General features: G+C 48.3%; 1 protein-coding gene across 7 annotated transcripts in view; it reads left to right on the top strand.

Annotated features, from left to right (window-relative positions):
* ZNF831 (zinc finger protein 831) overlaps positions 1-21,306 on the top strand; it is a 111,487-nt gene that overhangs the window by 16,199 nt on the left and 73,982 nt on the right. Inside the window, exon 1 of one of the 7 annotated variants that reach the window (XM_045053428.1) lies at positions 4,511-7,582. The exons of the other annotated variants lie outside the window; for them this stretch is intronic. The gene's annotated coding sequence lies outside the window, so the exon portion shown is untranslated. Of the gene's footprint in view, positions 1-4,510; positions 7,583-21,306 lie in introns of those variants that run through there. 7 annotated transcript variants of the gene reach the window in all.

Below are 21,306 nucleotides of genomic sequence, written 5' to 3'. Positions count from 1 at the left end.
GCATTTTTCAGTGAGATTTACAAGGGACCATGGACCCTGGTCCACGTATTTAGACACATACTTGGCTTCCCAGTGTCCAAAATAGCTGAGAGCTGGAGGGTCTGTCAGATAAGGCATGGGACCGTGCTCTGAGAGGTAACGTGCTTCTCTGTTCCCGTAGCAAATCTTTCTGTAAGAATGAAACCAGAGATGTTATCGGCCAGAATGCAGCGAGGGGCAGGATGCAAGCTAGAAAAACGATAGTGTCGGCTGGCTGGGAAAAGCAGAATAAACGTCAGGGCCGGTTTAAAATAACGTGCCTGATTCTCCTGCCCCAGAGATACGAGCAGGCATTTAGGGTCGCGAGGCTGATGTTAATTAGAGCGGGTGTTTGGTTCTGCAGCGATCTTGGGGGCTGAGGGGAGATTCTGAGAAGCCAAGGAGTGAAGGTGTGCTTCCCCCATTGTATTTCTGCTGGGAAGTCAGGGGAGGGGCACAGTCCCAGAGGGGGAGGTCCGTGTGAGCAGGGTCACCCAGAAGAGCCTAAATGATCACTGCCTGGTGGCCACTCCAAGAGCCGACTAGGTACCAGGCAGGGACCCTTCTCCTGGTAGAGGTCATACACGTGGACGCAGAGAACCAAGCTTGCGGAAGGGGGATGGGAGGTCTGTTTGATTAAGGTTGCGGGGGGGGGGGGGTGCCTAACAGGCGGAGCACCTGCCGTGCACACACACATCACATCTACTGTGTTGTCCGATTCTCTGAGCCCCACTTCCGAGATCAGGAACGCTCGGCTTGGAGAGGGTGGGTGGCTTATCAAAGTCACGGTGTTTGTGGGTCGCGGCCGCCTCAAAGGCACGCGCTGTGTCTGGACTCCGGGCATTCCGGCGCTCACGCCGCCCCTCTGGACGTGGTGCCACGGCCGCGGCCGAGCTGCCCTGGGACGGCCGCATTCGGGGATTTCCGCAGAGCCCGCTTGGGGCGTCCGGAGGAAGCCTTGTCTCCGCTCTGGCTTGCAACCGAGGGAGGGGCTTTTGCAGACCTTCACTGCTCCAGCTGTAGTTTCGGGAGGACCACTTTGTGTTCAAAGCCACGGCGGAGCCTTTCCATCTCTGGTAGCGATGTACGATGTCCTTTGAATAGAAGGGCACGTAAAGAAAAGAGGTCGATACAAAGAAGGCCGCGTCAAGGAAGGTGCTGTGCGTTGAGTCCGTTTCTGCCAGGGGAGCCCTGTGGCGCTCCAAGCTGGGGACACGGTTTTAGGGAAACTACAGGTGCTGCGTTAAATACACTGACTCCCACACTGGAAAGGTGGTTCCTCTTTCAGTTCTCTTTTTATTTACTTACTTACTATTTCTTATTTTAATAAATTAGTCTTTGAGGTCGTTGTAGATTCTCATGCGGTTGTAAGAAATAATCCAGAAAGATCTCACATACCTTTACCCACTTTCCCCTGATGGCGACATCTTGTAAATCACAGGTACCCCTTGTGGTCATGCTCACTTTTCTCCTGCCTTCCTCCTCTTCACTCCCCGGAACCATCAGCCTGGACTCCAGTTGTATAATTTATCAATTCGAGAGTGTTACCTGAGGGTGTTGTGGGTAAGCCAGTCTGACAATAAATTATATTAAAAAAAAGGGGGGGATCACATGAATAGAGTCGCACAGTGCGTAGCCTTTAGGGATTGACCTTTTTGGCTCTGTGTAATTCTCTGCAGGGGTGTTCCAGTTGTTCTGTGTATCCATAGCCTGTCCCTTCTTACTGTTGAGTGGCCTATGATACGGATGCACCATAGTTGGTTTCAGGTCATCTGTTGCAGGGCATCTGGGCCGTTTGGCTCTTACAAAGAGAGCTGCTGTGAACGCTCATGTACAGGCTTTTGTGCGGACGTAACTTTTCATTTCTCTGGGATAAATGCCCAGGAGGTGTGGACTGAATGGTAGTTGCATGTTTAAATTTGTTTTTGGGGCGCCTGGGTGGCGCAGTCGGTTAAGCGTCCGACTTCAGCCAGGTCACGATCTCGCGGTCCGTGAGTTCGAGCCCCGCGTCGGGCTCTGGGCTGATGGCTCAGAGCCTGGAGCCTGTTTCCGATTCTGTGTCTCCCTCTCTCTCTGCCCCTCCCCCGTTCAAGCTCTGTCTCTCTCTGTCCCAAAAATAAATAAACGTTGAAAAAAAAATTTAAATTTGTTTTTGTTTTTGTTTTTTTTTGAAACTGCCAAACTCTTTTCCAGAATGGCTGTGCTACTCCTTGTTCACACGGCCACTGTATCCAATAACTGCCACATCCTCGCCGACGTCGGATGTTGTCAGTCCTTTTTGCCATCCCGATAGATGTGCAGTGATATGTCACTGTGTCACTGTGGTTTTAATTTGCATTTCTCTGATGGCTAAAGCTAATAATGTTGGATGTTTTTTTCATGAGCTTGTGGGTGTGTAGGTACTGTTTTCACTGTCTTATCAGGAGGGACTTTCACAGAGCAAATATTTTTCATTTCGATGAGACCTGTTGATCAGTTTCCCTCCTATGGCTTGCGCCCTTGGTGCCGGGTCTGAAAACTCTTTCCTCTGCCCTCAATCCTGAAGATTTTTCTCCCCCGTTTTTTCCTAGAGCCCGATGGTTTTACGTTTTACATTCAGGTCTGTTTCCCATTTTGAGTTAATATTTGCTGAAGCAAGGTATGAGGTCTAGGCTGACCTGTATTTTTTGTGCCCTGTGGGTGTCAGTTGCCCCAGTGTCATTTGCTGAAAAGGTTACACACTCCTCACTAAATTGCCTTGAACCTTTGTTCAAAATCAGTTGGGCATATACGTGTGGTTCTATTTCTGTTTTGTTTCTTTTTTTTAAAGAAAATTCTGTTCTGTTGATCTGTGTGTCTGTTCCTCAGCTAATATGACACAGTCTTGATTACCGTGCTGTGTAATAGGTTTTCCAACTCAGGTAGACTGATTTGATTCTTTCTATTTTATTATCCTTTTCCAAATACTGAGTTATTCCAGTTCTTTTACCCTTCAGTGTAAATTTTTGAATAATCTATGCCCACACGAAGTTTTACTGGGATTTTGATAGGAACTGAGTTCAGCCTACATAGTAGTCTGGAGAGAACGGACGTTCTTTACTAAGGTCAGTTTTCCGGTCCATGGACACAGTGTCTCTTTCTGTTTACGCTTTCTCACACTGAGTTCTTCATCAGTGTTTTACACTTTTCAGCATCTAGGGCCTGTACGAGCTTCATTAGATTAATACCCAAGTCTTCCCTTTTTCTTTGAGTGTTTATAAATGGCATTGTATTCTAAGCTTTGGTTTCCAGTTGTTCATTGCTAGTAATAAAACTGGAACTGACTTTTGTATGTTGAACTTGTATCATGTGACTTTGATGAACTTATTTATTCTAGGAATTTTTTTTGTAGATTTCTTGGGGTTCTCTACAATCATGTCATCTGCAAAAAGGACAGTTTTATTCTTCTTTTCTACCCGTATGTCTTTCATTTCCTTTCTTGCTTTATCGCACTGTCTGGAACTTCCAGAACTACGTTGAGTAACAGCGCGAAGGGAGACGTCTTTCTCTTGTTCTCCATCTTCAGGAGGAAGTATTTCTTTTTTTTTTTTTTTTTTTTTTAACCAGTAAGTGTAATATTGGCTATAGATGTTTTATAGATACTTTTCATCAAGTTGAGAAACTTGCTCCCTGTTTCTCTTTTCTGAGAGATTTTATCACAAGTAGGTTTTGACTTTTGTCAAAAGCTTTTCCTGTAGCACTTGATACAGTCGTGTGATTTTTCTCCTTTATGCCGTTAATGCGGTGGATCACCCTGGTCCAACGCTGGGCAACCCTTGGCCATGATACGTGATTCTTCTCACATCGTAAATCTGTTTGCTAATATTTTTCTCCATCTGCATTCGTGAGAGATTTTGCACTGTAGTTTTCTTTTTGTACCATCTTTGGTCTTGGGGTCCAGATGATGGACAGATTCATGCAATCAATTAGGAAGCGTTCTCCCCTTTTCTGTTTTCTGGAAGAGGTTGTATAGAATTCGTGTTAATTCTTTTTTTAAACATTATGTAGAATTCTTCAGTGAAACCATCGGGGCCTGGAGACTTCTTTCCTTGGAGTTTTAAAATTACAAATTCAGGCTGCTTAATAGAGGGCTCTACAAATGAGCTGTTTCATAATTGGTGAATTGTGGTAGTTTGTGCTTTTTGAGGAATTTGTCCATTGTATCTAGGTTATCATGTTAATATGACTATCACATTTATTCACAGTATTCCCCTTTATCCATGTGATACCCACTGGGTCTGTAGTCCTATCCCTGCTAGTCTCCTGATACTGGTAATTCGTGCCTTCTCTTATTTTTCCTTTTTCAGTCTTTGTAGAGATTCTTTAAAAAAAAAAATTTTTTTAATGTTTATTTTTGAGAGAGAGAAAGAGAGAGAGCGTGCGCGAGCTGGGGAGGGGCAGAGTGGAGGAGACACAGAATCTGAAGCAGCCTCCAGGCTCTGAGCTGTCAGCACAGAGCCCGATGTGGGGCTCGAACTCACAAACTGTGCGGTCATGACCTGAGCCAGAGTTGGACGCTCAGCCAACCGAGCCCCCCAGGCGCCCCAGGCTTTGTAGCGATTCTAAAGGTCAGTTTTATTGATCTGCTGAAAGCATAAGCATTTCCATTCATTCCCTTTATTAGTTTTCTCTTCCACCTTTATTTATTTCTTCAATTTTCCTTATCATTTCCTTCCTTCTGCCTTCTTTGGGTTTGTTATGCTTTTCTTTCACTAGCTTTTTGAAGTAGGAGTTTAAATTATTGCTTTGTGGTGCTCTCTCTTTTCTAACATAAGCCTTTAGTGCTCAACATTTCCCCCTCAGCACTGTGTTAGCTGCATCCCACACATTCTGAGATGGCGTATTTTCACTGCCATTCATTCGGTGTTTGTTGTTGTTGATGTTACCCTTGACACTTCCTCTTGGAACACGTGGGTTACTTTGTGGTATGCTGATTCGTTCCAAGCGTTCGGAGATTTTCCTGTTATCTTTCTGTTGTTGACTTCCAATTTGACTTTATTCTGAGCAGAGAACACACGCTGTATGATTTCAGTTGTTTCAATTTGCTAAGGTTTGTGTTACGGCCTGGGAGAGGACCTCTCTAGGAGCAGCATTCTGGGTCCCATCAGGAAGTAGAAATCACACAGTGGGTTAAACAAGAGAAGGTTAAGATGAGTACTAATAACTGTAGAGAGTGGCTGTAAGATGTAAGGAAACTTTACGGGGTACTTTAGGGTTGAGAGGAAGGACGGACTTGGAAGAGGTTCCTGCCTCATTGGAGAGGCTATAGCTTGGCTCTCGAGCTGCGGAGAAGCTGGCTGGCTTAGCCAGACCGGAGCTCGCCTGGAGTTGCTGGGTGAACAGTGGACCGCATTCTAGAGCGTAGGCGGTGAGCGGGTGACGGACAACAGGAGACATGGGTGTACGTTGGGAATCTGGGCACCAGGGGGAACGGAGGCCTTTGGAGCTGATGGTCTGCGTGGGTGGGAGGCGGAGTGGTTCTCTGTGGGCGCCCCAACCAGAGGTGCGCTGTGCACAGGATGCAGCAGGGGCTCAGCGGCCACGCGACTCTGGCCATCGGCAGGCTGGGAAGAAGCTTCGGTTTTCGTGGGCGGGGCCGTGGACAGCTTAGCACCGGCCCGAGGCTGCAAGATTGCAGAGGGAGTAGCATCTGGGGACTTTGGCAGGGGGCAGGCTCTAGCAGATGTCCTCACACCCACACCACTGACCTTTTCCTTGGCCCCCGCTGAAAATTGCAGGAAGCCTCTCCTTCCTGCAGTCACCCTTAACATTGTGCCTACTTTAAAAACTTAAAGGAATTGCATTGTTTATCGTACAGCATTCGTTGGAGGTGCATTGAGAGCTGAGATGCAATAAATTCATAACTGACATGGCCTATCCCCGTGGCCCCTCAACTTCCATATGCGTATTGGGACTTCCTCGAAACTATGAAAAGGCGCTGTATTTTCTGCCTAACGAGATACATCTTTCCTCCTTACAAGTGAAGAAATTTTAACTCTTTTTCAGAATGAGAACAGCCAGTCATTTAATCCATCATGGGCTATAGTAATTACTCCTCAAATTCAGTCAAGGGCTTCCTGTATATTCTCTAAGACTAAGTTGTAAACTTAACCTTCAATAACTCATGTATAAAATCTAAAAATACGAGGAAGGAGAAAGAAGTCGAGAGCGATTAGTATATGGAAACAAACTCAACCATACAGCACGCATAGAGATCACACGCAAAGCTAGTCCAGTCCTCATTTCTGCATTTGGCCGTGAGATTGTAGTCCCCGTCTGTGGCTTTCTCGAACTGTCCGGTCGTGAGTTTCCTTGCCCTCAGAGCAGGACCTCAGCTAGCTCTGGGTCCTTTACCTTTGGTGTATCTAGTAGTCCCTAAAAAGTTCCAGTATTTACTTTTTCCTCAAACTACAGCCACTCGAGTGTGTGGTGTGTGGCCAAGGGTCCCTCTGGGGAAGGCTAGGAGGGAAATCGACAGCGTGTCTGGGTGGCCGTAGGACTCGACGCCCGTGTCATTCAGGGGCCTCTGGTCTGTGAACTACTGAATTAGGTCTGAAAACTGGATGAAGGGCTCTGATTCTCCATTTGGTGACTCAAGTCCGGTTGTTTGCACCACACTTAGCGTGTTTCTCGCTGCGTGGGTCAGGCAGTGTCCTAGCAGGCTGATGACCTTTTCCACTCCCAGGGAGTCAGTCTCAGTGAGCTCCGGCTAAAGGTCTCTGCGACCCAGAGCATTCTGGCTACTGGTAGGTCCCTACCGCCATGTGGTTGACATGCCCACTTTGCCTTTGATACTTAAGTGCTGCCACTTAGCCTCTGCTATACCAGGATTCAAACATCACAGTGAAATCAGGGAGCCCATCTCAAGGGTGGCATCCTGCCCAGTCATACTTGGCCTGAAAAAAGAGCAGCCACAGAGGTTTTCAGGGGTGCAAGTGGCCCCTCACTAAGGTGTTTCTCAATGACCTTAGACTCTATTCCCACCTATATGTTCCCCATGTTTCTGCCAGGGTGTGTTAGCAAAGGCCTCCAGCTCTTTTGGTGGATAAGCTGTTTCTTCCTGGGTCATAGTGTATACCCGTCGCCCGGGTCATGCAGAGACTTGATTCTAGTTAGGGGTCTACTGGCAACAGGGTGGTTGGGTGGGTTTAGAGAAGAAGAAGAAATCCCTTTCAAGGTATCTGTCCCAAATGAGGGGATCACAGTGTTTTTAAGCTGTCAGAGATGGGTCTTCTTGGACACTGGAGGGGAATCTGTTGCTGCTGGTAAGAAAGGCTCAGAATGACCTGCGTGTCAACATTGGCAGTTTCCTGATGCCCTTCTTCTATGTTTCAGGATCTCATTCTCCCCCCACCCCCATTAATGCCCTAATTTTCACAGGAGAAACCTGGCAAGACTGTGAATTCAACTGCCATTTTAACTCAGCAACTCACACCGTGACATTTTGTGCTTGATTTTCAGCAATGTCAGTCCTGTGGCTACAAGAAATGAGAGATTCGTTCAGGGCTGTCATGGAAGCTGTCTGATTCTCAGACCGTGACTCGAGGTGGGAGTTAACAGACCTGAGTTTGTCACTTTCTTTCTGTAAGCACTCAAGGGCACTCAGAAAAACTCATCCCGCACCACAGCCCGTGTAGTCACCATTACTGCCACGCGGCAAGAGCGGGAGCAACTCGGGCTCCCGAGGCACGTGCTCCAGTGGTACTTCGTCACAACCGACCACAGAGGACAGCTTGATTGATTGCAGTGCTGTTGTATGTCATGGGTTACAAGCAGCACATTCCTCATTGGCAGGGAGCTCAGCATTACACTCAAGTCCAGGAACATGACCGGACCCATCCCTAGATCCCACCTTTAGGGATCTCTCTTCCGGGACCACTCCTAGAATTCTGCAGTAGTCTGTGTCTAATCGGGAAGTAGAAAACCTAGTAAGTCACACTGTGGAAGTTCAACATCAGAATGATTCACTGTACTGAAAGGGCAGCTATAAGATATAAGGGAACTCTCTGCAGTACCCTAGGGTTGAGAGAGAATAGTACCCAAGAGAAGGCATACGTGGAAGGGCTTGGGACCTCATTGGAGGAGCTGTGGTTTTACCACTGAACAGCGGAGAAGTTGGTTGGTTTAGCCAGACTGGAGCTTGTCCAGAGTAGATAATACCCCGGAGGGCAGGCAGGAAGCAGGAGGTGTGGGGGTGCACTGGGAGCTTGGACACCATCGGAGCCAGAGGTCTTCAGAGCTCCTGGGCTGTGTGGTGGGAAGTAGGGCTTGCTGAGGGAGCAGGAACTTTGAACCCCCGGCTCAGATGGGCTGTATTCTTACCGCCAGGGCCCTAGTTCCCGTCAAGAAGGCTGCAGACATATCATTTCCAATCTGAGGCTGTACGGTTGCAGGGAGACCACATTTGTGGCCCATGGTTCAGGCAGACTCTGTTGGATATCCCCATATTGATTATACGACTGCTCTCTGTATGACAGAGTAGACCTGTAATTCATCACAGTCCGTGGGTGTCACTGTTTCGCCATTTGGAACGAAGTGTAGAAGCTTTACCTTCCTCCCTTCCCCCGCTTACGGTCATCTAGATTCTACGTACATCTAGAACCGTATCAGGCAGTTTTATTTTTGTCTTAACCATCCACCATCATTTAAAAAGTTCTGAAGGAACTACTGTATTTGTCTATATTTTTACTCTTTCTGTTCATGTTTTTCCTTCTCGATGCTCCAGGTTTTCCTTCTTTCATTATTTCCTTTCTGTTTAGAGAATGTCCTTTAACTCTTCCTTTAGGGTGGGTCTGAGGTGACATTATCTTTGTTTTCTTTTATTTGAAGATGTCTAGATTGTCCCTTCGTTGAGGAAGGTTTTTTTTTTTTTTTCTTCTGGATATAGCATTTGGGTTGACATTCTTTCATTTTAGCCCTTTTGGAATGTACCATTTCCTTTTGTCCTCCCAAGTTTCTGATGAGAACTTTGCTGTCATTAGAGTGGTTTTTCCCCTAAGGTGTGACTTTTTTCTCATTGCTTTCAAGATCCTTTTTTCTTTTATCTTTAGAATTCAGAAGTTTGACTTTGATGTATTTTGGTTAGGATTTCTTTGGTTTTGTCCTATTTGGGATTCACTAGTTTCCCAAATCTGTAGGTTTTTAGGTCTTTTGCCAAATTGAAGTTTGCAGCCATTATTTAAGTGCTGTGTGAGCCCACTCCCCTACCAGGACTCTCATGACATGAATGTTATATGTTTCATTAGTCCCCCAGATTCCTGAGGCTCTGTTCATTTTTTCAGCCTTTTTTTCATCTGTAGTAGACTGGAAATCTGTATTTTTTTATCTTCAAATTCATTCATTCTTTTTGTGTCTCTTCCATTCTGCTGTTGAGCCCATCCACAGAGTTTTTTTTTATTATTTTATTTTATTTTATTTTATTTATTTTACATTAAAAAATGTGTACTTCAATAAGTACATTAACAATCAGGTAAGCTTGTGGAAAAACTGACCAACATACATATATTAGGAGATACAAGTGTCCACCTAAATTTTCTATTTCATTTTTTTTTATAGAACATTTCTTCAAGTTGTTTAATGTATAATTTCTCATGTGCCATTTTAGAAGTCCTTCATCGTAAAGACTATTCTTTTGAATGATGACAAATAGCAGCCACACTGTCAGTGATTATTCTGGACCTCTGCGTTGGGTAAATTCAATTTCTTCTTGAGACACAAGCTTCCTTCTGTATTTCTGAGGTAACGTTTTTATTATTTCTGCGGTGTCTGGTGGACCCTGATGCATCAGCAAATCTGGTGATTTCCTTCCCTTCGAATGCTCTGATGAAAGTGAAGAAGAGCGAGATAGTGGTGGACCCTGATGCATCAGCAAATCTGGTGATTTCCTTCCCTTCGAATGCTCTGATGAAAGTGAAGAAGAGCGAGATAGTAGTCCTGCTGATCCCCAAACTTCTGATCCATTGGGTTTAGGATTGTCTCTTCTGTCAGGAGACACTCCTTATTCATGGAGTATGTGGCTTGACTGACTGAACCACCCTGCTGGCAGACGCCATCTTGCTTGCCATCATGACCCTGAGATGGGGCTGCTTCCGGGGTGCTTGCTAGCCGCAGAGGTCTTTTTATTTTTTATTTTAAATTCAAGTTAGTTAACATACAGTGTGGTCTTGGCTTCAGGAGGAGAACCCAGTGGTTCATCTCTTACATATGACTCCCAGTGCTCATCCCCGGAAGTGCCCTCCTTAATGCCCATCACCCAGTTAACCCATCCCCCCACCCACCTTCCCTCCAGCACCCTTCAGTTTATTCTCTGTATTTGAGAGTCTCTATGGGTTTCCACCCTCTCTGTTTTTGTCTTATTTTTCCTTTCCCTCCCCTGTGTTCATCTGTTGTATTTCTCAAATTCCACCTATGAGTGAAATCCTATATCTGACTTATTTCGCTTAGCATAATACCTTCTAGTTCCATCTGTGTTGTCACAGATGCGAGATTTCATTCTTTTTCATCTCCAAGTAGTATTCCATTGTGTGTGTATGTGTGTGTGACATCACATCTTCTTTATCCATTCATTAGTTGATGGACATTTGGGCTCTTTCCATAATTAGACTATTATTGATGCTGCTGCTATAAACATTGGTGTGCATGTGCCCCTTCGAATCAGCATTTTTGTATCCTTTGGGTAAATATCTAGTAGTGCAATTGCTGGATATAAGATCGTTCTATTTATAATTTTTTGAGGAACCTTCATACTATTTTCCAGAGTGGCTGCGCCAGTTTGCATTCCCACCAATAGTGCAAAAGGGTTCTCCTTTCTCTGCATCCTCACCAACATCTGTTGTCCCTGAGTTAAGTTTAGCCATTCTGGCAGGTGTGAGGTGGTATCTCATTGTAGCTTTGATTTGTATTTCTCTGATGATGAATGATATTGAGCCTCTTTTCATGTGCCTATCGGCCATCTGGATGTCTTCTTTGGAAAACTGTCTATTCATGTCTTCTGCCCATTTCTGCACTGGATTATTTATTTTTGGGTGTTCGGTTTGGTAAGTTATTTATAAATTTTTGATGCTAACCCTTTATCCAGTATGCCATTTGCAAATATCTTCTCCCATTCCGTTGGTTGCCTTTTAGTTTTATTGATTGTTTCCTTTGCTGGGCAGAAGCTTTTTACCTTGATGGGACCCCAATAGGTCATTTTCACTTTTATTTCCCTTGCCTCTGGAGACACGTCAGGTAAGAAGTTGCTGTGGCCAAGGTCAAAGAGGTTGGTGCCTGTTTTCTCCCGTAGGATTTTGATGGTTTTCTGTCTCACATTTAGGTCTTTCAAACATTTTGAATTTATTTTTGTGTAGGTTGTAAGAAAGTGGTCTAGTTTCATTCTTCTGCATGTTGCTGTCCAATTCTCCCAGCACCATTTGTTGAAGAGACTGTCTTTTTTCCATAGGATACCCTTTCCTGCTTTGTCAAAGATTAGTTGGCCATACGTTTGTGGGTCCATTTCTGGGTTCTTTATTCTATTCCATTGATCTATGTGTCTGTTGTTGAGCCTGTGCCATACTGTCTTGATGATTACAGCTTTGTAATACAGCTTAAAGTCTGGAATTGTGATGCCTCCAGCTTGGGTTTTCCTTTTCAACATTCCTTTGGCTATTCCGGGTCTTTTTTGGTTCCATACGAATTTTAGGATTGCTTGTTCTAGCTCTGTGGAGAATGCTGGTGTTGTTATTGTTATTATTTTTTTAAGTTTAATTTTATTTTGAAAGAGAGAAAGAGCACAAGTGGGGGGAGGCAGAGAGAGAGAGAGAGAGAGAGAGAGAGAGAGAGTTCTGCACTGTCAGTGTAGAGCCCGATGTGGGCCTTGAACCCATGAACCCATGAACTATGAGATTATGCCCTGAGCCAAAGTGGGATGCTTAACAGACTGAGCCACCCAGGTGTCCCTGGTGTTACTTTGATAGGGATTGCATTGAATGTGTAGATTTATTTGGGTAGTATTGACACTTTAATGCCATTCACAGCATTTAAAAAATTTTTGTTATAGCATTTTCCAGTTCTAAAATTTCCGTTTGGTTGTTTTTTTCCTGAAACTTTCTACTTTCTAAAATTTGTTTCAAGCATATTCATAAGTGTTCATTGAGACATTTTGATGATGGCTGCTCTAAAATCTTTGTCAGATAATTCCAACGTTTCTTGCATCTTGGTGTTGACATCTGTGGACTTTTTCTTGATATGACAAATGAGTTTTGATTGAAACTTGGACATCTTGGGTGCTGTGTTATGAGAGCCTGGATTGATCAAGCCTCCTGTTTGACCTTGCTCAGCAGGGGAAGTGGGTGGGTAGAGGCTTGACCCCCCGGGGGGAGCTTCTCATTGCTCCTTGGGGAGGGGGTGGCTCCCCACCAGGCCACCCTGGGTAACTCCCTGGGAGAGAGTGATGCCTGGGGGAGCTACGATGCCCGTTCCTGCTCCCCACGTGCCTTCCACTGCTCCCGGGGGCAAGGGTGGCCTTGTTGCTGTCAGGCAGCAGCGAATGTCCCGACTGTCCCCCCCAGGCCTCCTCAGACACCGCCTGGCAAGGAGGGGAAGTAACTAAAGTAGGTCACCTCCACATACTGGAGTACTACTCAGCAGCAACGAGGGTGAACTAATGAAACGTGCAGCACCACGAACGGATCTCAGGGGCGTCGTGGAAGGTTAGAAAAGTTACACGGTCTATAAGGCCATTTATGTGACATCTGGAAAAGGCAGAACAGTAGGGACGGAACTGGGTCTGTGGTTGCCAGACTGGGGGAGGTGAAGGGGCTGATCAGAAGAGGTGTGGGGTACCTGGGAGGTGGAGGTTTTCTGTACCCCAGTTTGGTTGGTGGCTATGCAGCTGTGTCTGCTTATCCAGATTCATAGAGCCATACGCTAGAAAGGTGAACCATACTGTATGTAAGTTGTAGCTTCGTTAAACTTTTTTTAAATGTTTATTTTTGAGAGAGAGAGAGAGCGTGTGCGCACACATGCAAATGGCGGAGGGGCAGAGAGAGAGGGAGACACAGAATCCCAAACAGTCTCCAGGCTCTAGGCTCTGAGCTGTCAGCACAGAGCCCGACGCGGGGCTCGAACTCACGGACTGCGAGATCATGATCTGAGCCGAAGTCAGATGCTTGAGCCACCCATGTGCCCCTAAACTTTTTTTTTTTTTTTAAGTTTATTTATTTATTTTGAGAGAGTGGGCAGGAGATGGGAAGGGAGGGGGAGACAGAGAATCCCAAGCAGGCTCCATGGTGTCAGTACAGAGCCCGACGCGGGGCTCGATGCTACGCATTGTGAGATGACCTGAGCCGAGGTAAAAAATAGGATGTGTAGGGGCGCCTGGGTGGCTCAGTCGGTTGAGCGTCCGACTTCAGCCCAGGTCATGATCTCACGGTCCATGGGTTCGAGCCCCGCATCGGGCTCTGTGCAGACAGCTTGGAGCCCGGAGCCTGTTTCAGATTCTGTATCTCCCTCTCTCTCTGACCCTCCCCTGTTCATGCTCTGTGTCCCTCTGTCTCAAAAATAAATAAACATTAAAAAAAAAATAGGATGTGTAACTGACCGGGCCCCCCAGGCGCCCCTGAATTGTAGCTTCACTAGAAAACAGAACTCTGTGCCGGCTGGCACCACCAGAAGATGGAGGAGAGGTTTAAGGAGCCCCACACCTGTCAGCCAGAGGGTCATCTTTGTGGGTCCCAATCGACATGCCTTTAACGAGCGGAGCCCGCAGGCCCCTGTAACGCGGATCTGTGCGTCGCGGTCCGTGCACACAGGGTGCGCACGTACCAAGAATGCCCAGCTGTGTGCTGCATTCCCTGAGTGGGCGGTTGAGAAGGTAGGGGTTACTCCTGTAATCCTCTGAATCCCATCAATATCTGGGGCTCTCTATCTTATCCTGCTTTGAATTCAGCCCTGCCATCTGTTTGCTGTTTTGCTGCCTAATTAATATAATTATATAAAACAATAAGCATCACCAATACCGTATTCTGAATTATGCTGTTTCATACCGTAAACACACAAATCTGTTTATAGCCTGTCAGGCAATCATGAATTATGGTGTTCTGTACCCTTTTATCGTATGCGTTCTGAGCCGCGAGGGGTCACGATCGGCCTCTAGCGTGGCCAGGCCTGCGGTGGCGAGAGCTGGCCTTGGGGGGGTGGGGGGTGTGGGAGCAGGCCAAGGTGACCTTCGCGGTTGTGTGTGTGTGTGTGTGTGTGTGTGTGTGGAAAAGGGAGGTGGTCCTGGGGGGCGGGGTCCCCCCCTTGGGTGATCCCCTTCTCCCAGTCGGCAAGAGAGCGTCCAGCTGCGCCTTCTCCGTCTGCCGTGGAGGAGAGTGACAGTGACAGCGGTGCTAAGGACACACCTCTTGTCATTTAAGCAAGAACGGTGCCTCTGTAGCTGCGAGTTTGTACCTAGATGTCTTTCTCCCCCTTTTGCAGTGGAGGAAACAAAGGCCCAGGGAAATGGAGTTCCCCCAAAAGAATCACAAAATATAGTTGGGCAGGTTGGCATCTGTGAATGTATTGCCTTCTCTCTTAGCGTATCATGTCTCACGATACATTCCCAGATGTGGACCAGACATTCTCACGCCAGGACCTTGGCACTGGCCGTTCCTGCTGCCTGCAACCTCTTCCCCCCGATACCAGTGTGGCTCACTCCATCGCTAGCTTCCTGTGTTCTCACCTTCTAGGTGGGTCTCACCTGACTCATCCCATTTACAACGGCACCCCTCCCTCCCTGCCTGGCTCCTCTCCCCACCTCACCCCTCCCCTTCCTTACCATGCTCTGTTTTTTTCCGTAACACTTATCATTTTCTGGTATTTTATATAATTTATTTCAAAGAACTCTCTTACCTGTCTGTGTAGGGGTGTATCATAAGAGAGACCAACACACGAAATAGTATCTGACCCAGAGTAGCTGCTCCATAAACATTTGAGTGGATGAGAAAATGAATTCTCAACAGGTGGAAACTAAACAGAAATACTCTACTTGATGTCTTCCTGAACGGTGCTGGTTTTACCACTTTCCGTTTCAAATATTTTGCTAAATAAACCGAGTGCTTTGTTAATGCGAATGTCCCGATCATTCTGGCACGGTGTCTGGCTGGTGAGACCCCGTGTGGCAGAATGTACTGTTTGCTCAGCCAGGGAGAATGGGAGATCCATCCTGCCAGCTCTGTCGGCCAGTGAGGGTTCTGTGTGTCCACTGGCCTCTCTCCTGGCCGCCTCTTTTGCATTCCAACAAACAGTTTTGATCTCAAATGGATGTCAAAAAGCATGTGAGTACTTGAGCTGGGTTGCGGTAAGAACCAGTGGAAGATAATCTTGCTGGGGGTTAAAATGCTAATTTACGAGCTGTCTAGGCTCTTCAAAGAAACGGGCGAGAAGACAGATGGCGGAGGTCAGACACAGAGGCCGTCATCGATGCTAACTTAGCCTGGGAGGGTGACCAAAGGTTCACAAAGGGAAGCTGAGGAAACTCTGCGTCAAGACCTTTCGATATTTGAAGAAGATAGAAAGTACGATGCCATTGCCAGAGGAGCTAATCAGTTCTGAGCCTTTCGATGCTGATGCGGTTGCCTGTGAGAGCAGCGTGTCCCCGGAAACGTGGGTTATCATGGAGTCCCTGCATGTGAGGGATGTCGTAAGGCAAAAATCACCACTGGTCAAAATTACCCTTAAAATTCTTTTAGGTACCATGTTGATATCGTACTATTCAGTTAGCTCTTGCTATCGAACAGCCCAAACCATAGCGGCTTAAAATGACAACCGTTTATTTAGCTAACGACGCTATGGGTCAGTGTTTTAGGCCGGGCTCCGCTGAGCGGGCCTTGTCTTGGCTGGGCTTACTCATGTGCCTGTGGGCAGCAGCCAGCTCTGTTACAGGGGGCTGGTCGGACTAAGGTGGCCTCCCCGGGATGGCTTGTCTCAGCTCCACATGGTCGCTCATCCTCCAGGCGGCTAGCGTGGGCTTGCTCCCAGGCCGAAGCAGAGCTGAAGCATGCAGAGCTCTCGAGTGCCGGGCTGGGAACCAGCTCACTATCACTAATGCCACTCTGTTACCCAGGGTCGAGGGGTAGATGAAAAGTCTCCAGATCATGATGGGAAGGGCAGCAAAGTCTCTCTTTTCTTTCCTTTCCTTTTCTTTTCTTTCTTTTTTTTTCTCTTTCTTTCTTTCTTTCTCTCTTTCTTTCTTTCTTTCTTTCTAAGTTTTTTAAATGTTTATTTATCTTTGACAGAGAGAGAGAGACAGAGCACAAGTAGGGGAGGGGCAGAGAGAGAGGGAGACACAGAATCCAATGCAGGCTCCAGGCTTTGAGCTGTCAGCACGGAGCCCGACGTGGGGCTCGAACTCACCAACCACGGGATCATGACCTGAGCCGAAGTCAGCTACTTAACTGACTGAGCCACCTAGGGGACCCTGCAAAGCCTCCCTTTCAAAGTCTGTGGAAATAGGGAGGTGTGAAGGACTGTAGTTTTTGCAGCCCCTAACTGTATTCCTCAACCTCAGCCAGTTTTTCCTTTGGTGCTGAAACTTGTCCTATTTCCATGTTTAATCAGTACACATGCAGTAGGGGCCTTGTGTGTTCAGTACACGTGTAGGAAAAACACTGCCGGCTCCAGCGTCGCGCTCAGCAGCGAACTGCTCACGGCGGGAACCAAGTGGGCTTTGAGGCTGCTCGTTGTACGCGGGTATTTGCTTATGGAGTTGACCTCTAGGGGCCATTGCCAAGAGATTGAAGTCATTATTTTCGTTTTGTTCAGCCTCACTGCGTGTCGTGGCTCCACTGTAGAAACCTTTGGGAGTTTCTGACAGGTGAAAGACTGGAACAGCGTGGCTTGGCCCGTGTCGCAGGAGGAATCTCCTTAGACCGGAGTTTCGTGGACCCGAGTCGCACCCGCTCCTCAGAGCGGACCGCGTGGGGAGACGGGAGCCGGCAGCGCCGTCTGGTTTCACTGCGCACTGCTTACCGTTGACTTCTTTTCTGGGGGGGAGGGGGCACGGGGTGGGTAGTCCCTGGATGGGCCCCTGAATCTGCCGTGGGGCTGACGCAGCTCTTCACCCAAGTTCGGCCATCTCTTGGCAGTCTTTTCCTTTTTTTAAAAAAATTTTTTTTTCCACGTTTTTATTTATTTTTGGGACAGAGAGAGACAGAGCATGAACGGGGGAGGGGCAGAGAGAGAGGGAGACACAGAATCGGAAACAGGCTCCAGGCTCCGAGCCATCAGCCCAGAGCCCGACGCGGGGCTCGAACTCACGGACCGCGAGATCGTGACCTGGCTGAAGTCGGACGCTCAACCGACTGCGCCACCCAGGCGCCCCTGGCAGTCTTTTCCAACCTGCACTTCATTCACTCACCAGTCACTTATTGAAGGCCTAGCATGTGCCGGGCGGTGCTCGGGACACTGGGTCAATGGTTGAGAGTATACAGCCACTACCTGGAATGACTCGGAGACACTTTCACGGCAGGAGAAAACGTAACTCATTCTGTGAGTGGGACACACAAAGAGCGGAGGGCTCTTTCACTCTGCCTCCGCTTGGCCGGCTCTTCCCTAAAGCCCTGCTCCTGGCTAGCGGAGGCCGGGAGAAGAGTTAACGCGGGCTTACTGATTGTCGAGCTGGTACTTTAGGCCGGGCATGCTTCCCACCCGATTAACTCTCACATGGGGGAGAGTTAACTCTCACCTCTGGGGGAGGTACCGCTATTTCCCCGTGTTAACGATGAGGAAACTGAGTCCCGAGGAGGCGGTGCAGATCGTCTGGGGTCACGGCACTAACAGGTAGGTGCAGGGCAGGATTTGAACCTTGCCTCCCCAGCCCCCTTCCTCACCCCTCGGCAGAGAAGATTAAATGTCTGGTCTCCCCAGGGTCCCCTCACCTCGTGTCCTCCCCCGCCACCCCCTGCAGCGTCTCCAGGTGTTGTCTGGTGGTCCACTCGGCCTGTTTGGGGGAGGGGGGTTCATTACAGAGTGAGCCTGCCTTCCAGATGCCCCCTTCCCAGCACTCTGTGAGCCCCACCCCAGACCCCGTCCAGCCCGCAAGAGGACCCTGTGGCAGCTCAGGACAGCTCAGCCCCGGGGGCCTCCCTCTGCCCAGCCTTGCTTTGCTCGGGCCGTGTCCTGCCATGGCCTCCTCTGGGAAATGGGGGGCAGCCCGGGGTCGCCCGGGCTTACACCTTCTCCTGTCCTGCTTGCCTTCCTGTGCTGGGCCCGTGCCCTCCTCACCGTCTTCCAGGGCCAGGAAAATTGGAGACTTTTCGTGTGTTTCCTGTATGAGTGTCCTGGGGCTGCGGTGGCCAAGTCCCCGACACTGGGAGGTTGAGAGCAGCACTGTGACCTCCCCTGGTCTGGAGGCCGGGGGTCTGGAATCCAGGTGTGGGCAGGGCTGGGCTCGCTCTGCGGGCTCTCGGGACGCCCCCTCTGGCCTCTGGCAGCTTCTGGTGGCTCCAGGTGCTCCTGGGCTTGTGACCACAACCCTCGTCTTTGCCTGCCTGGGCACGTGGCCTTCACATGGCTGTCTCTGCGTCGTCCCCCTTCTCACGTGGGCAGTGGTCATTGGATTTAGTGCCCACGCACCTTCTGGTACAAGTCCTCTCACCTTGGGGCCCAGGACGTCTAATAAAGACAAGGCAATTGTGAAGAACTTTCACTGTCAACAACATCTCCTCTGGAGATGATGGTTTTTCCAGAAATCCTGATTTGCATTTGGGAAGCTGAATCTTACCTTGTTTCGCCGTCTGTCTTCCTTTAGGAGGGAATATGTCTCCCAGCAGCTTGCCCTTGGGCAAATGTTTCCCTCCCTCGGGGCCCCCTCCCCTGGAAGAGCAGCATCGCCTTCCAGAGGGGCAGCCTGGTGTGGATTGGGCGACTCAGCCCACGTAAAGCACTCGGGTGCTGGTGACGGGCACACGGCAGGCACTAAATGAGGCTCAGGTGTGCCTGATACAAACCTGTAGAAATGCTCGGCTCCTTGGGCAGATAGATGCCTCAGGCGGATGAGGGTGAACTGGATTAACTTGGAAAAGGAAGAAAGAGAGAAACAGGCCAATAACTGTCAGTGGATTGTTCCCCTTTTGTGCTTATGCTGTGATAAGAGCCTGTAGGTGGCATCTCCTTTATCCTCCTTGGTTCTCCTCATTTTACAAACGAGAGCCTAACGTTAGAGGAGCTTGCCCAGGCCATCCAGTGGCCGAGTGGCAGAACTGGGACTCGAGCCTGGGAGGTGGTCCTTCTTCGGCCCAGGGACCCCAGGGCCCCGGGAGAGCCGGGCAGAGATGCTGCCTGGCGCCTGGGACAGGGCACCCTCGGAGCCAGTCCCGGCCTGACTCTCCTCCGTCCCTGCTCTCACCTGCAGTCCTCACCAGAGGCTACTCCACTGGGGGCACGGGGCAGAGGGAAGAAGGTCCGGTTTCTCTGGAAGGTCTGGCTGAAGGTGTCCCAGGTCAAGGTCTTAAATTGGAGGTGCATCCCCCGAAGTATGGGGCTGTACATTCACGTGTGCAAGGTCATATCGGGGCCCCACAGATACACTTTTAAAAAGATCGTTACGTATTTATTTTAATAATAGCTCTAAGGACAAAAACGATCTTCTTTTTTTCTCCTCCAGTTAGGACAAGAACTTATTTACTTATTTATGTTTTTTACTCTGACGGGCAAAGCATATGGCATCATGGTACCCACCTTGCATTCCTTGGCTGGTGAGGGTAAACGTCTTTTCACGTGTCTTTTTAAAAATGATTTTGATTTTAATTTTAAAAATTAATGGACTTTACTTTTTTTTTTAAAGTTTATTTATTTTGTGAGACAGAGCGTGAATGGGGGAGAGGCAGAGAGAGAGAGAGAGAGAGAGAGAGAGAGAGAGAGAATCCCAAGCAGGCTCCACGCTGTCCGCACAGAGCGCAGCATGGGGCTCAATCTCATGAATCGTGAGATCAGGACCTGAGTCGAAATCAAGAGTTGGATGCTTAACTGGCTGAGCCCCCGAGGCGCCCCCAGACTTCACTTCTTTAGAGCAGTTTTGGGTTTTTAGAAGAACGAGGGGAGAGTACAGAGGGCCCCCGAAGAGTGCGCACCCTTAGCCCCCATCCACTTCTGCCTGTGTTTGCCGTCTTGCATGCGTGTGGCTGTTGTTACAGCCGATCGGCCAGTATTAATCCGTTATTATTAACTGAAGCTCACGGTTTCCATCGGGCTCCCTCCTGGCGTTGCACATTCGGTGGGTTTGGACACGTGTAGTGATAACGCGTCCACCTGCAGTGTTAAACAGAAGCGTTTCACTGCCCTGAACATCCTCTGTGCTCCACCAGGTCGTCCCTCCTTCCTCCCCACCAGGCCCCAGCAGCCACTGGTCTTTTTACTGTCTCCAGAGTCTTGTCCTTTCCAGAATGTCTCACGGGGTCATACAGGCTGTAGCCTTTTCAGGCTGGCTGCTTCCATTCAGTAACATACATTTACGGTTCCTCCGTGTCTCTTCGGGGCTTGGTCGCGTTTCTCTTTAGCGGTGGTTAACATTCCATCGTCAGATGGGGCACGGTTTCCATTTGCCTACTAAAGGACAGCTTGGCTGGTGTTAGCAGTCAGAATTAGAGTCGCTAGAAACATTCATGGGCAGGTTTTTGTATGAGTGACAAGTCGTGGCTTACAGGGTAATGATCTAGTCTCCCCAACAGCAATTTTTTTTTTTTTTTTTTTACTTTCTAAAAGTTGATCCACATAACATACAGTTTACCCTTTTAACCATTCCTAAGTGTGCAGTTCAGAGGCACCAAATGCATTCACATTGTTGAACACACGGTCTCCCTTTTAAAGCAACCGTATTCCAGGGGCACCTGGTGGCTCAGTCAGAAGAGCATGTCATGTAACTCTTGATCTTGGAGCTGAGTTGGGTGTGGAGATTACTGAAATAAACTTAAAAAAAAAAAAAAAAAGACAAACTTAACAACAAAGCAACCGTATTCCAGCAAACCCCAGTTATCCAGGGGTGGGGAGGAGGTCAGGGTCTGAGGGGTCCCCACACGGCACAACGACTGGCACCCGGGGGCTTGGGAAACTCGCAGCTCGAACAGTGGACCCAGCCCTGCGTTCTTCCCCAAAAGTTCAGCATTTGGGGTAATACATTTGGGGTACATTTCTGTGTGGTCTTCTCTGTCAGCGTCCCAACATGAAGTTTTAGAACCTGTTGGTGGCATTTCTGTGCTCTTTCTTTGCCCAGGTCCCTGGATGGGTTGTCTTTGGAAAAGGGGGCTTTGGAAAATA

This window comes from Felis catus, chromosome A3 (assembly GCF_018350175.1).
Source record: "Felis catus isolate Fca126 chromosome A3, F.catus_Fca126_mat1.0, whole genome shotgun sequence".
Lineage (NCBI taxonomy): Eukaryota > Metazoa > Chordata > Mammalia > Carnivora > Felidae > Felis > Felis catus.
The sequence above is the reverse complement of the archived record's forward strand: the minus strand, read 5'-3'. Positions and strand labels throughout refer to the sequence as shown.